We start from the raw sequence: 12,894 nt of genomic DNA, 5'->3' as shown, positions 1-12,894 counted from the left end.
GGAGCACCCATCTCACTTAAGCCCCGACACTCATCCACTTCTAATAACCACAACCCCTAAGGTCAATGGTGGACAAAGCAGCAGGCGGAGGCCTCACCCACATTCCCTCAAAAAGGTCTGCAAATTTTCTGGGCTTATATTTTAGTTGTGGTCAACATTTTCTCCCCATTTTCAGCAGTCGAATTAACCAAATTTATGGGCCTTCTGATCCTTGTACATATAAGACTTTTGCAGCAGATGGAGGTCCATGCGTGGAGTTGCCAGCCCTCCAGGATTGGCCTGGAGTTTCCAGGAATTGAAGATCTATCTCCAGGACGCTGCTGTGTGCAACCCTGGAGAAAAATGACTGGGACATTAAAAAAGATTGTTTTTAAAAAATTTTCTTTGAACATTTCTCTTTACCAGATATAAAAATATTGAAAATGAGGGAAAAAAAGTGTGTTTGGCTGACTGTTCAGCATCATCCAATTGGGTAATAAGTCTTTTTGCTTTCCAATTGGCATAGGAAGGCAGGACATCACAAGGATGGATGTGTTGGCCGACTAATGGCTGGAGCGTGGGGGCAAATAATGTGATAAAACCTGCAGGAATTCATTTAACCACAGTTGGCAACCCTAGTAGATGTATGAAAGTCAGACAATGAGACGCTATTCCAGAGTTCCAAATTCCAGCATTTGTGGAACACTTTGGATTTTGTGAATGCTGAATCACAACAGAGTGTCCAGGTCCAAACTCGGAGACTGAAAGTCTCATAAGGATAAGCAAGAAGTGTGTCTGGTTTGCTCAATTTGGCAATTTCTCCTGACAGCAATGACTTTGGGCAATCCTGCCTCACAGGAGAAGATCCTGCAATAGCTTTATTCTGTCGCACATTGAGAATCACAGTCCCTCTTTCCCTGACCTCCAAATGAAATATTCGTGCAAGGCATTTGCAATGTAAAAGCAAAAATGAAGGAAGTTCCTCATTCAAAGCACCATGCTCAACCTACTAACATCTAAGTTGACCATGTCCAAGCGATAAACAATGACGGAAGAAAACTGATACCTCATCCAGATTATTAATCCAAACCATGAATGTAGATTTGAGTCCGCTATAATTGTCTTTCTTCATTTATTACAAGAAATCATGACTGCTGCCAGGATATTGGGATTCAACAGCATGATGTCCTCGATGCGGTCGCACACCAGCTGTATAATGAGTGAGTGGTTTCAGTACATCAAATCATTGAGGTGTGGCACTTGCAAAGCCATGTGTGGGCAATCGAAGTTTCTCTGCACCTGTTATCCTGGCAAAGTCACACAGACACTCCTTCTGCTTCTCTCTGTTAAGGAGGATGATAATGAAATCCCCTCTCCTGGCATAGAGAGTCTCTGTGATCTCCCCAACGCAGCAATGGCGAGGCAAACTGCAAAATGTCTGCTGCATCCAGCCCACAAGGATCCACTGGAGAAAACATTCAGGACCACAGTCACCTTGACCGTCATCGGCAGCACCAAGCTTGCCTTGCTCTGAGTGTGCAGGTCGGTTCCAGGAGGTGATGCACTTCTGTGAAACACAGCCTCTTGGCTTAGCTGCCAGGAGGAGACGTTTGGCCTGAAGATGCGAGGTGAGTGAGGCGTCCTGTTGAGAGCCTTCCTCCTCCTCTCTTTGTGAGCAACTTGTCTTCTTTGCTGCCTCTACTCCATCTCCTTCTAATGCTGCAGCCGCAGGGGGTCAACTACTATTGCCCCCACGGCTGGTGGCAAGTGGTGCACTCAGCAGCCTTGCAGTGGCAACCAGCACCTTCCCCATATCCAGCACATTCCCTGCAGACTTTACCAATTTTATGGACTCTTCCAAACACCCAGATCTTCCACAAACTCTGCAAGAGTCGGTAGACAGTAATAAGCATCTAACTTGTAAATTGAATGACAACGCCTTTTAGAAAACATTGGTAGGTCCATGTGCTCTTGAATGCAAGTTCTACAGTAAGGGAGGGCGTTCCACTTTAAGAAAGGGTGTTAACTAAAGCAGAGAGGTTGAAATGTCGGGGTGCCAAATCAACATTAGACACTGTCTGATGTCACCGTATGTCTACTCAACGTACTTCCTGTGCATGCATGCAACGCCCACGTCAATACCCTCAACTGTTATAATTCACTGCTCATTCACTGAGTAAAGGAGCAATCTGGACCCAGTCTTTCTTTAACTTGTGTATTCACAAAACCCAGAGAACACAGGTGGAGACTCCTTTTGCCTTTCCCATGCAGGTAGAAACCGGTTCTTATATATACTTAAGAATAATGCCCTAACCTTTGCCCAGTTAGTAACAGCTGCTCTCACTTACAACTAGAGAATGCACTTCATTGTGAGAGGGTTCTAACATTAACATAACAAGCTGGCGTTGGCTGTCAGCCGTGCCATAAATGGTGGGGAGCAGCGCAGGTGCCATTTTTCTTTCCAGCACCAATACTCCAAAACTTACTGGGGCTATAGAACCAAATTTTTAAACCTTAGTCTTTATTATCTGCTACCCTTGGGTACGTTTCTCTACATTCTGCCCACTTGTGACATCTAAATTATATTCAAAATTGCTTCACCCAGTTTTTCTGGCATATGTTCATCGATTTTTATCAGCATTATGTTTTGTACATTACGGCCAAGCCTGTCACTTGCTACAAATATCTGTCTATCTCAGTTAAGTAATAGCATATCTTTCTATTACAGAGTATTAATAGTGTTCTCTAAAGAGTGAAGAAAATCATTTTGCATATTATTCATGCATACAGTAAATAAGGAGCCCATCAGATAGAAATGAATAGACATGGTTTGGAGTACTTTTTAATAATGAAGTGAAAGGTCAAAGTGTGTCACCATTGCTCATTCAGTCACCTTTATTCACCGTTTAAAATGAGATCATGTTTTTTCACATCCAGATTGATGTTTTCATTGCAAACAACTTACAGAAGAAAGCTACCCAATCCACTCCCTACGAATCTTAAAAAAAGAAAGCATGATAATATAGAAGTATTCATCCAGCTTTAAAAAAAACCATACATTGTAGGAGGAAGGCAGTGTTGGGAGTCTGAGGCTGTGTACTTGGCTGGACATTGCTTGAAATATGACTTGTAGACCATATATACAGATAGATCAGGAACATGTCCCAAGAAATTCCCTGTATTTCCAGTGACAGTCCGAAGCCATTACCCAAATTTCCGTGATGATTTACACCCGGCAGGTGATTCCTCTGGAAGATGTCAAAGCCAGTTCAAAGGGGCTTGTTACAAACAGATCCACTCTGTATGTAACCATCATTAATATCCCTTACTGGATTCTTGATGCCAGAAATTCAGATTCTTTCCATTTAACATGCCAGAAAGCACAGATGGGGTGAATCGCAGTTTATCAAAGATATTGCAATGTGATTCCCATCACAGCAATGCAGATGGAAAGCAGGAGACTGGAGCTCTTGACTGAAGCTAAATTATTCAGTCCATAAACTGAAATAAAGAAACACATTGTAAATAATTAACCTCCACAACATCCTTCAATCTTTTTCAAGCTGGGTTTATATTTAATGTAAAACAGCACCTTTCACAAACACACTAAAAAGCAGAGTGTTCACTTTTCAAACTGATTTTCTTTTACACTTTATTTTGTTAAATACTTCTAGTTGTACAAAATAACATGACTTGTTTGCTGGTTCTGTACGCTCTTCTATATAATTATTTATGAATGTAAGTGATTGTGACATTGCTTGGTTAACTGCCTTGTTAGTTTTGAGTCTTTATATAAGCATATATATGTATCCTCAAGGACAGCATAGCTTTCAAATAAACTATTTTTACTTTGCTCCCATGATGGTGTCAACCAGTCCTAGATACTACTCAATGTTCTTGACAGTGTGGAGAACATCAGATGTAAAATGCCACTTACGTTCCTTAAAGGAAAAGATTCCAAGTCCAGCAGGTGATATTCCTCCTTGAAGTCCAATTCCTAGACTCATAACCTCATCTACTGTGTGTGAGTTAACCCAACGCCGCATTAGTTCGTGATTTTCATTTTCTTTAAGGGAATTAAGGTTTACCCCAAGAAGATCATGTAGGTTCTGAGCACTGAGTTTCTGAAAGAGTTAAAATGGTACTATTGTAAGATGGTCAGTTTGCTTGTTCTTAGATCAATCTTCCCCTATTGAACACGTGTTGAATCACAGTACCTCTTTGTGTAAAATTAAAAACAGGAGCCTTTTACTTAATTAAAAATCTTCTAGAGTCAAGGGTGAAGCTGGATAAGTACATGAGGGTGAAAGGAATAAAAAGTTATGCTGATGGGGTGAGATGGCCAGAGATGGCTGTGTGAGACATAAATACCAGCACATACCAGCTAGCCAAATAGCTTATTTCTATGCTATGAATTCAATGTTGTTCTATGTAATTTACACACACAACAAAAAACATACTTAAAATTAGTCAAATACTAACCAAAAATGACCAAGAATATATCTATCCCTTGTACACTTGCTCACTACTATGCCAATAGAAAGCTTGAAGGGAACCTGAGAGAAAGGCCTCAGGTATAGCACATAAGGATATTGGGATAATGTTTATTTTTATTTAAGTTCAGTGTATTCCAGTAATGATCATTTTAAGTTTGCCAGCTTGAAGTAGTATGTGTACATAGGAACAGGAGTAGGCCATTCAGCTCCTCGAGCCTGCTCCACAATTCAATGAGATCCTGACTGATCTCTATTCTAACTCCATTCACCTGCTTTGGCTCCATATCCATTAAGACCCTCGGCTAGCAAATACCTATTGATCTCAGATTTAAAATATTAATTGAGTTAGTAACTATTGCTTTTTGTGTGAGAGAGTTCAACACTTCTAGAACTCTTTTTGTGGAGAAATGTTTCATAATTTCCCTCCTGAATTGCCTGGCTCTGACTTTGAGGTTTTGTCTCCTTGTCCTAGTCTTGCCCACCAATGGAAAAAGTTTCTCTTTATTTACTCTATCAGTTAAAAATTGCAATCGTTTTGATCAAATCACCCCTTCCCTTCTATATTAAAGAGAATACAAGCCTAGTTCATGTAATCTCCCCTCATAATCTAATCCTTGAAGCTCTGGTATCATTCTGGTGAATCTGCACCATGCTCCTTTGCTGCTCACAATGTGGTCTCCTCTACACCGGGGAGACCAAATGCAGATATTGACTGCTTTGCAAAATACCTCCATTCAGTTCACAAGCATGACCCTGAGTGTCCTGCCACCTGTCATTTCAATTCTCTATCTTCCTCCCACTCTGACCTTTCTGTCCTTGGCCTGCTAGTGTTCCAGTGAAGCTCAACATAAGCTCAAGGAACAACAACTGTCTTTCAACTGGACACTTTATTGCCTTCTGGACTCAACATTGAGCTCAGTCATTTTAGGTCATAACATCTGCTCCCATTTTGTTCAGTATTTTAATCTTGGTTTGGTTTCTTCTCTTGTTTCTTCCTTAATCCCTTTACTTTGTTGTTGGACAGCAACAATCCTGCCATTCCCACCTGATCCAGACACATCTTTAGTTTTGTTACTTGTCCATTACCACTATCTTTGGCTTTGCACCATTTGTTTGAAACCTATCACATTTCTAACTTTTTTCAGTTCTGATTAAAGATCACAGACTTGAAACACAAACTCTCTTTCTCTCTCCATAGATCTGCCAGATCCGCTGAGTGGTTCCAGAATTTTCTGTTTTTATTTATGCTTGACCCTCAACAGTCCTCTAAAGCTATCTAGCAAGATACTTAGTTGTATTAAACCACGAATGAAGAAGCTGGCTACAAGGAGAAGGCCCATCACCACTTCTTTAGGGCAATTAGTGAGGGGCAATAAATGCCAGCCTTGCCAGTGATGCCCACACCTGGAGAATATCATTAAAAAACTATTATTAGTGCTTGTAACTGGCTCGTGATAAGATATTGTGGCTCTTCTTTGTGGAAATATGGTCAGTAAGAAGGAACATCCCAATTTAAAGTAAGTGGGATAGAGTATAAGGAACTGGAACTTTATGAAGAATTGAAAATAAACAAGAATGTATTATGAAAGTGATAATTACAAAATTCTATTGAGTAAAATGCAGTAACTTGGTTCATTTTTCTCCCGCCTGAAATTTAGGGGCCGATTTTGCCTGGATACTTCAGGCACTAAAGAGTTTCTGAGGTGGCCGAGATGGTGGGCTTAACCTGGAACGCTGGTTCAGCCCACATTTAGCACAAGACACCATCTTAGTAAAGGAGTTGAAGCTTTCAATTGGAATGACTACAGGGAGGATTGTTAATGGGCTGATTGTCACTGGTGCTCATCAAGGAGCTTGCATGTCATTTTTGTGAAGAACACATGACCTCTCTTAACGGCAACCAGCTGATTGGTAATAATCAACTACTGTTTATATATTTATATAGTGCCTTTAATATAATAAAACACCCCAAGGTTCTTTGCAGGAGCACTGTAAAACATGACAGAGGGAGCTGGGTGTCCTTGTGCACGAAGCACAAAAAAGTTAGCATGCAGATACAGCAAGTAATTAGGAGGGCAATGGAATATTGACCATTATAGCAAGGGAGATGGAGTGTAAAAGTAGGAAGATCTTGCTACAACTGTACAGGACATTGGTGAGACCACACCTAGACTACTGTGTACAGCTGTGGTGTCCTTAGGAGGGATATACTTGCAGTTCAGGGAAGATTTGCTAGGCTGATTCCTGGGATGAAAGGATTTTCCTTTGAGGAAATGTTAAGCAGGTTGGACCTATACACATTGGAGTTTAGAAGAATGAGAGATGATCTTATTGAAACAAATAAGATTCTGAGGGGGCTTGACAGGGTGGTTGCTGAGAGATTGATTCCCCTCGTGGAGGAATCTAGTATTGGGGGCACAGTTTAAAAATAAGGGGTCTCCCATTTAAGACTGAGATAAGGAGGAATTTCTCCTCTCAGAGGGTAGTTAGTCTTTGGAATTCTCTTCCATAGGCAGCAGTGGAAACTGTGGGTCATTGAACATATTCAAGGTTGAGTTAAACTGATTTTGATTCACAAGGGAGTTAAGGGTTATGTTGGGGGCAGGGGGGTGGTGTTGGTGGGCTGTGGGGGCAGGCAGCAAAGTGGAGTTGAGGCCATAATCAGATCAGCCATGATCTTATGGCAGAGCAGGCTCGATGGGCCAAATGGTCTACCCCTGTTCGTAGTTCTTATAATCTTATGATCATGATCTTATGATCAAGCCACATAAGGAGATATTAGGTCAGATTAAGAAGTGTCTTAAAGGAGGAAGGTGTGGTCGAGAGGTGGAGAGGTTTATGGAGGGAATTCCAGAGCTTATCCTTGGACAAGTTGTTCCAGAGGATTTTGAGCATGACTCAAAGGATTTAACCATCTTTTACTTTTCACTCAAGGCTGGAGATTTGAAGATGACTTTTGAAATGCATCAGCAGATTTCCTGGGCCAACTATCAAGACTTTACCGCACTCCATCAACATTTATTTTGGGAATTCTCTGAGGACTTCACCTGAAACAAGGCATGTGTTGTGCTACTCTACCTTATTGGATATTTTATAAAAGTCAGGAGAAAGAGAGTGCTTGGCCATCAACATTTTGCTAAGGGCACCCGTGGTCTGTAAGAGGAATGGAAAGAGGAAGATGAGGGTATGCAGAGCAGCAGCAGCTGCTGTACGAGAGAAGAGACAAGAGGACGAGGCGGACACCTTCCCCACTGTAGGTTCCTCCCCCACCCGGACCTCCTCCTCCAGGACCTCCAGTGCCACATCTGAAAATCTAGGAGCTGCCTAACTTGGGCCTTAAGTCATCCTGAAATACACCACCATGTTAACCAGCACAGTCCATACCCTCAATGGAAGAGGGTGCACGGTGTATACATACACTGCTGGATAAAAATTGTGTTTAATCAGCATTTGATTGCTAAACCTGCAGCTGTCTGTTTTAGCACACTCGGGCAAATTCAAATGACGTTAATCAGCAATTAGGGCCTAAATTCTGGATTAAAACCAGACTTTCAAACAGACAAATTTTATCAGCATAACACCACTTAGCATCAGTTTTCACCCTTGCACCAAAATAACCTCAATGTTTAAAATAAATGCACCAACTGCTCACAATAATAAATATTAACTTAATTATTTGATATATTAATTCACAGCCACATGAAAATTGCTTCAGTTTGGTGATTTGCATTTTAATATTAGATACATGCCCTGTGGGACTCCAGGGTTCACTGAGACTAAGAGCTGGATTTTTCCATGTGGCAGAATTTTTCACTCGGCGTGTGGGCACGTACCCGACATGCTCGGATGTAAAATAGCGTGCGATGACATCGGGTAAGCGTCCCGACGTCATCGTGCACCTCGCTCAATATTTCAGTCGGCAGGCATGAGCGGGTGCCGGAGCTGCGCCTGCCATTAATTAAGAGGCCACTTAAGGCCATTAAAAAGCCTATTGGAGCTGCATTCTCGTTGCCCTTGTGATTTTGCGCTCGTCGCACGGGCAAAACAGGCAGGCGGCCAGCCGACAATTTCAAAAGTCTCATCCACGGGCGGGATAAAAGGGGTCAGCAGCATTGCCAGTGCCAGTAGTGGGGAGTTTGGTAGATAGTTTGCTGCTGGTGACTTATTGGTACTTGGCAGCTTCATCTCTGTTCGGGGCTTCATTTCAGGTCCCCTTGGTGTCTCCAAGGCCCCTGGAGAATTCAGACCATGTGGATCCTTCCAGGTATCAGACAGCCTTCCGTTACCCTGGTAATGGGGATTGTGCTCTCTGCTGGTGGCACCTCCTCTGAGGAGGAAGAGAGGGGCAGAAGGGGGAGGAGGCCAGGTGTCCCAATGCAGCTTTCAGGGCAGGGACCTGTGGGAGGAGAGGCGCAGGCACAAGGGGCACAGGGCCAACAGGAAGTCCAAGGTGGAAGGGGCTGCAGAAAGTGCCACTATCCTGCTGCCAGGGTTTACATGCGGCGATGCAGCTACCTCAATATGTCTGATGCTGAAGGAGGCTCCGCCTCTCAAGGAAGACAGTGAACTCCAACTGTCAGATGATTGGGCCTGAGATCAGCTTTGACTGTGTGGACGGACACCCCATGCCAGTGGCTCTGAAGGTCACAGTGGTCTTCAACTTCTATGCCTCTGGCTCTTTCCAGGGGCCAGTGGGGAATCTGTGTGGAGTCTCCCAATCAGCTGTTGCATCAAGCTGGTGACAGAAGCTCTGTTCAGGTGGTACTGACATTTATTCTTTACTGTACGTACAAGGCCAGCCAGGCTGAGCGAGCCAGGGATTTTGCAGTGATTTCTGGTTTCCCCTGTGCCCAGGGTGCCATGGACTGCACACATGTGGCCATCAGGGTGCCAGCAGGTCAGCCGGGTGCCTTTGTCAACAAGAAGGGGTTCCACTCCATGAACGTGCAGATAGTGTGTGACCACAGGAGACAGGTTCTGCAAGGTACCCAGGCAGCTCCCATGATGCTTACATCCTGAGATACAACCAGGTGCCGAGGCTCTTCAGTGCTCCAGCCTGACTGGATGGATGGCTGCTGGGTGACAAGAGCTATCCCTTGAAAATGTGGCTCATGACGCCTCTCTGCCACACAAGAACAGAGGCCAAGCAGCATTATAACAGGAGCCATGCCTCCACAAGGGTGGTGGTAGAGAGAACCATAGGTCTTCTCAAAATGCACTTCCGATGCCTGGACCATTCAGGGGGCGCACTACAATACCCCCCAGAGCAGGTGTCACTGATAGTGGTTGCATGCTGCACTCTCCACAATCTGGCACTGGCAAGGGGACCCACTGGAGGAAGAGGATCTTGACACAGCTGCACAGGCCACAGAGGATGAATCCAGTAGTGAGTCAGAAGAGGAGCATGGTGAGGAGAATGCTGAGGGCGTGGAGGCAGACCTCTGTATCCTTCGGGGAGGCTGGGACGCTTTGATCCAATGCACCTCCAGCTAGGCTATGAAAGATCTGCTTCCACCTCATGCCAGGACTGCCACCTCCCGGATGTCTGAAATGACCCCTTCAATTGCACCCAAAGTCCACTCAATCCTTGTGCAATAAAGTATCCAGCCATTCACATCCAGCGTTACATACTGGCATACACTGCACCAGAAAGAAAAAGGATAAAGGATATTCAAGCCATCAGAACCAAAGCAAATTTAATGTTATCGCCACATTGAAATCATTATGACGTTACAATTACTGGTGTTGATGTCCACACCAGCAGACATATAAACCAAACATAAACAAACAGAAAATCACCTGTGAACTGTCCCTCTTGTGCTCTTGGTGCCTTAAGCTTACGTTTCCAAGTGCTACGTCTTGGTGCCTACTCCTCACTGGCACCGGCATTGGAGACAGCCCGCTGACTCTGCTGTCCTGTTGGCCTTGATGACCCTGGCAGTTGTCCTCTGGCCAGTGGAGACTCCGTCTCCGCCTGCACCTCAAGCGAGTGTGAAGTGCCCTCACCAGTGTGCACCGACATTCTAGCCACCGATCTACTGCCCACTGAGGTGCTGGTATCTGCATTGGTGCCTGCTTCAGAGAGCGGATATGGCACAGGTGAAAATGAAGCCAGGTTGTCCTATGGCATCAGGAGTGGCCCTTCAGGATCCAGAGAGTGAGTACCACTGGTGAATCTAAAAGGGAGACCAAGGACATGTCATTAGTTTAAGTCATCACACTGTCACTTTGCATGCCAGCCACCCTGGTGACACAATGGAGATCTGCATCATGGTGCCATCGTCTTTCAATGATCAATGGGGACTCCAGGTTTGAGGCTCCCATCAATAAAGAGACTACATTAGAATGTTTGCACCAACCGAAACTCACACCTCTGTGCACTACACTCTCACCTCCGTCTGGCACCCCTACCTCTCCACATCCGGTTGCATGTGGAGGGTGCTGACTCTCCAGCTCTAGGGCGTCCTGCTCGAGCCTGCTGACCAACGGCAGGTTGGTCGAGCCTCTGCCTGTAAGTGCCCTCTCTGCTAGGTTATGGCTTGTCTTCTCCTGAAAGGACACAGCAGCATTGATTAGTCTACTCTCTGCCTGCAGCACCATTGCAGCCTGGTCAACCCCACCTGAGGAACACCTCATAGGGCACATCCGGGTCGTGGCCATCAAACTGCAAGGCACTCAGTCCAAGCAGCCAGGGCTCACCCCCCTGACCAGCTCCAGCGTCACTGACAGTTGGCACTCAGACTCTAACACCCCTGAGGTCCATGGGGGGGGATGACCACACCTTAACATTTATGCACACTGACCAATGCCAACACGGTACTCACCCTTCCTGAGAGCAGCAGGTCATTGAACCTCTTCTGGCACTGTACCCAGGTGCGCCGTGCCACATCATGGCTGCTCACCAGCGCTGCCACCTCCTCCTATGTCGTCTTTGTGAGATGCGGTGGCCTCCTCCTCCCATCTCTGGGGACAAAGGCGTCTCTCCTGGCAGCCACCTCCTCCAACAGGACCAAGAGGCACTCATCCGAAAAGCGGGGGTGGGGGGGCGAGTGCCCACCCAGCCAGCTCTCCCTCCTGGCGTCTCCAGCCACCCTCGACTCCATCAAAACAATGCAGAACAGACGTCCTTCTGTGGCAGCCTGTCAGGGGCTGCGTGGGGCATTTTTAAACTGGACGCCGGGTCACCATTGGACTCAGTGGCCGACAAGCCCCCGCCCCCGACTTGGCCCTTCCCGACCAGTGAATAGCCACATTTCACGCTGGGCAGGCAGTCGTGGACCAATCACGGGCTGTTTCCCGTCTGCCCTTGGTCCCACTATCCTTGGTCCCATCGACTGCGCCCGCCCGCCAACCTCAAAATTCTGCCCATGGGCTTCAGGACCCCGACCAAATGAAGGTCCTAAGCCGGCAATTACCTGCATCATGCCCGATGGTGCCATCTTCCTCAAGATGGGCTCTCGATGCTGCCAATTAGAGGGCTGTCAGCTCAGGACCCTCTGCACTCCCAATGGGAGAGGTAGGTGCTGCTGAGGCAGATCGGCAACTGAGAGGGCATCTCAACACATGGTGCACTTTGAGATGGGTATTTAGAGTTAAAATTATTGCGGCAAAGCCAATAGGTCACTTGAAGCAGAGGGGAAACCTCCTCCAGGCACAGAAATTGGTGGTCTTTTCTGCCTGCAGACCCCCTATTTGGGGAGTGAAGCCTCCAGCTCGCATAACCCCCCAGCCTGCTGCAGGGAGGCCATCTCCAGGGAGACAGCGGACTCCACACGGGGCAGGGAATGTATGCTCCGCTGATGACAAAATGCTGATGAGTGCAAAATCAGACCTAATTGGATCCATAATCAGCTTAATTGGCAGCCCACTTCTGTGGTGTGGACACCAATACAGCTCCCTGCCAGTCCATGTGAAACATCTCTGATGGTCAGAATGTGTCGGGGATCCGCCCCGATTTGGGTCCCCCACTATTTTCTCGGCCCTCCTGCCTACAAGCCCTCCATAGGGGCTGGAAAATTCAGCCCTAAAGATTTGGACAGGCCTGTTTCAGTGTCTCTGGAAATTAGACTGAAGTTTCCACAATGTTTGCCTCATTTAACAATCTTAAGGAAAATCACTTAAGACAAAAACGCAGACAGAACAATAACTCGGACATCAGAAAATTAAAACTTTCCATTGACACCTACTTCTAATTCAGGAGGGTTGAGTCCCTTGAATGTCTCAAAGTCCATGTTAATCCTTCTGGCAGCTAAACTCTGTAAATCAGCTGCCAGGGCACCACCTTCAGAAAAGGAAAAAAGCTGTTCGTTTAGTGTGCATACATGTGTCTTTTAATATAAACCAGATTAGGAAAGGGAGAAGAGTTGGAAAATCTCATCTCTTTCATTGGGAAATGTCTTTAATGTTAACAATATCCTCA

At 45.5% G+C, this 12,894-nt stretch overlaps 1 long non-coding RNA gene across 1 annotated transcript; it reads right to left on the bottom strand.

The window, feature by feature from the left end:
• Positions 1-2,850: 2,850 nt before the first annotated feature.
• On the bottom strand, positions 2,851-12,751 carry LOC144691235 (uncharacterized). Its single transcript, XR_013579069.1, has 3 exons — positions 12,662-12,751; positions 3,917-4,103; positions 2,851-3,480 (listed from the first exon to the last, which is right to left on the bottom strand). It is a non-coding gene; the product is annotated as an uncharacterized LOC144691235 (long non-coding RNA).
• Between the last annotated feature and the right edge of the window lie 143 nt (positions 12,752-12,894).

The sequence above is a fragment of the Cetorhinus maximus genome, chromosome 15, assembly GCF_964194155.1.
Source record: "Cetorhinus maximus chromosome 15, sCetMax3.hap1.1, whole genome shotgun sequence".
Lineage (NCBI taxonomy): Eukaryota > Metazoa > Chordata > Chondrichthyes > Lamniformes > Cetorhinidae > Cetorhinus > Cetorhinus maximus.
This window is presented reverse-complemented; position numbering and strand designations above follow the sequence as displayed.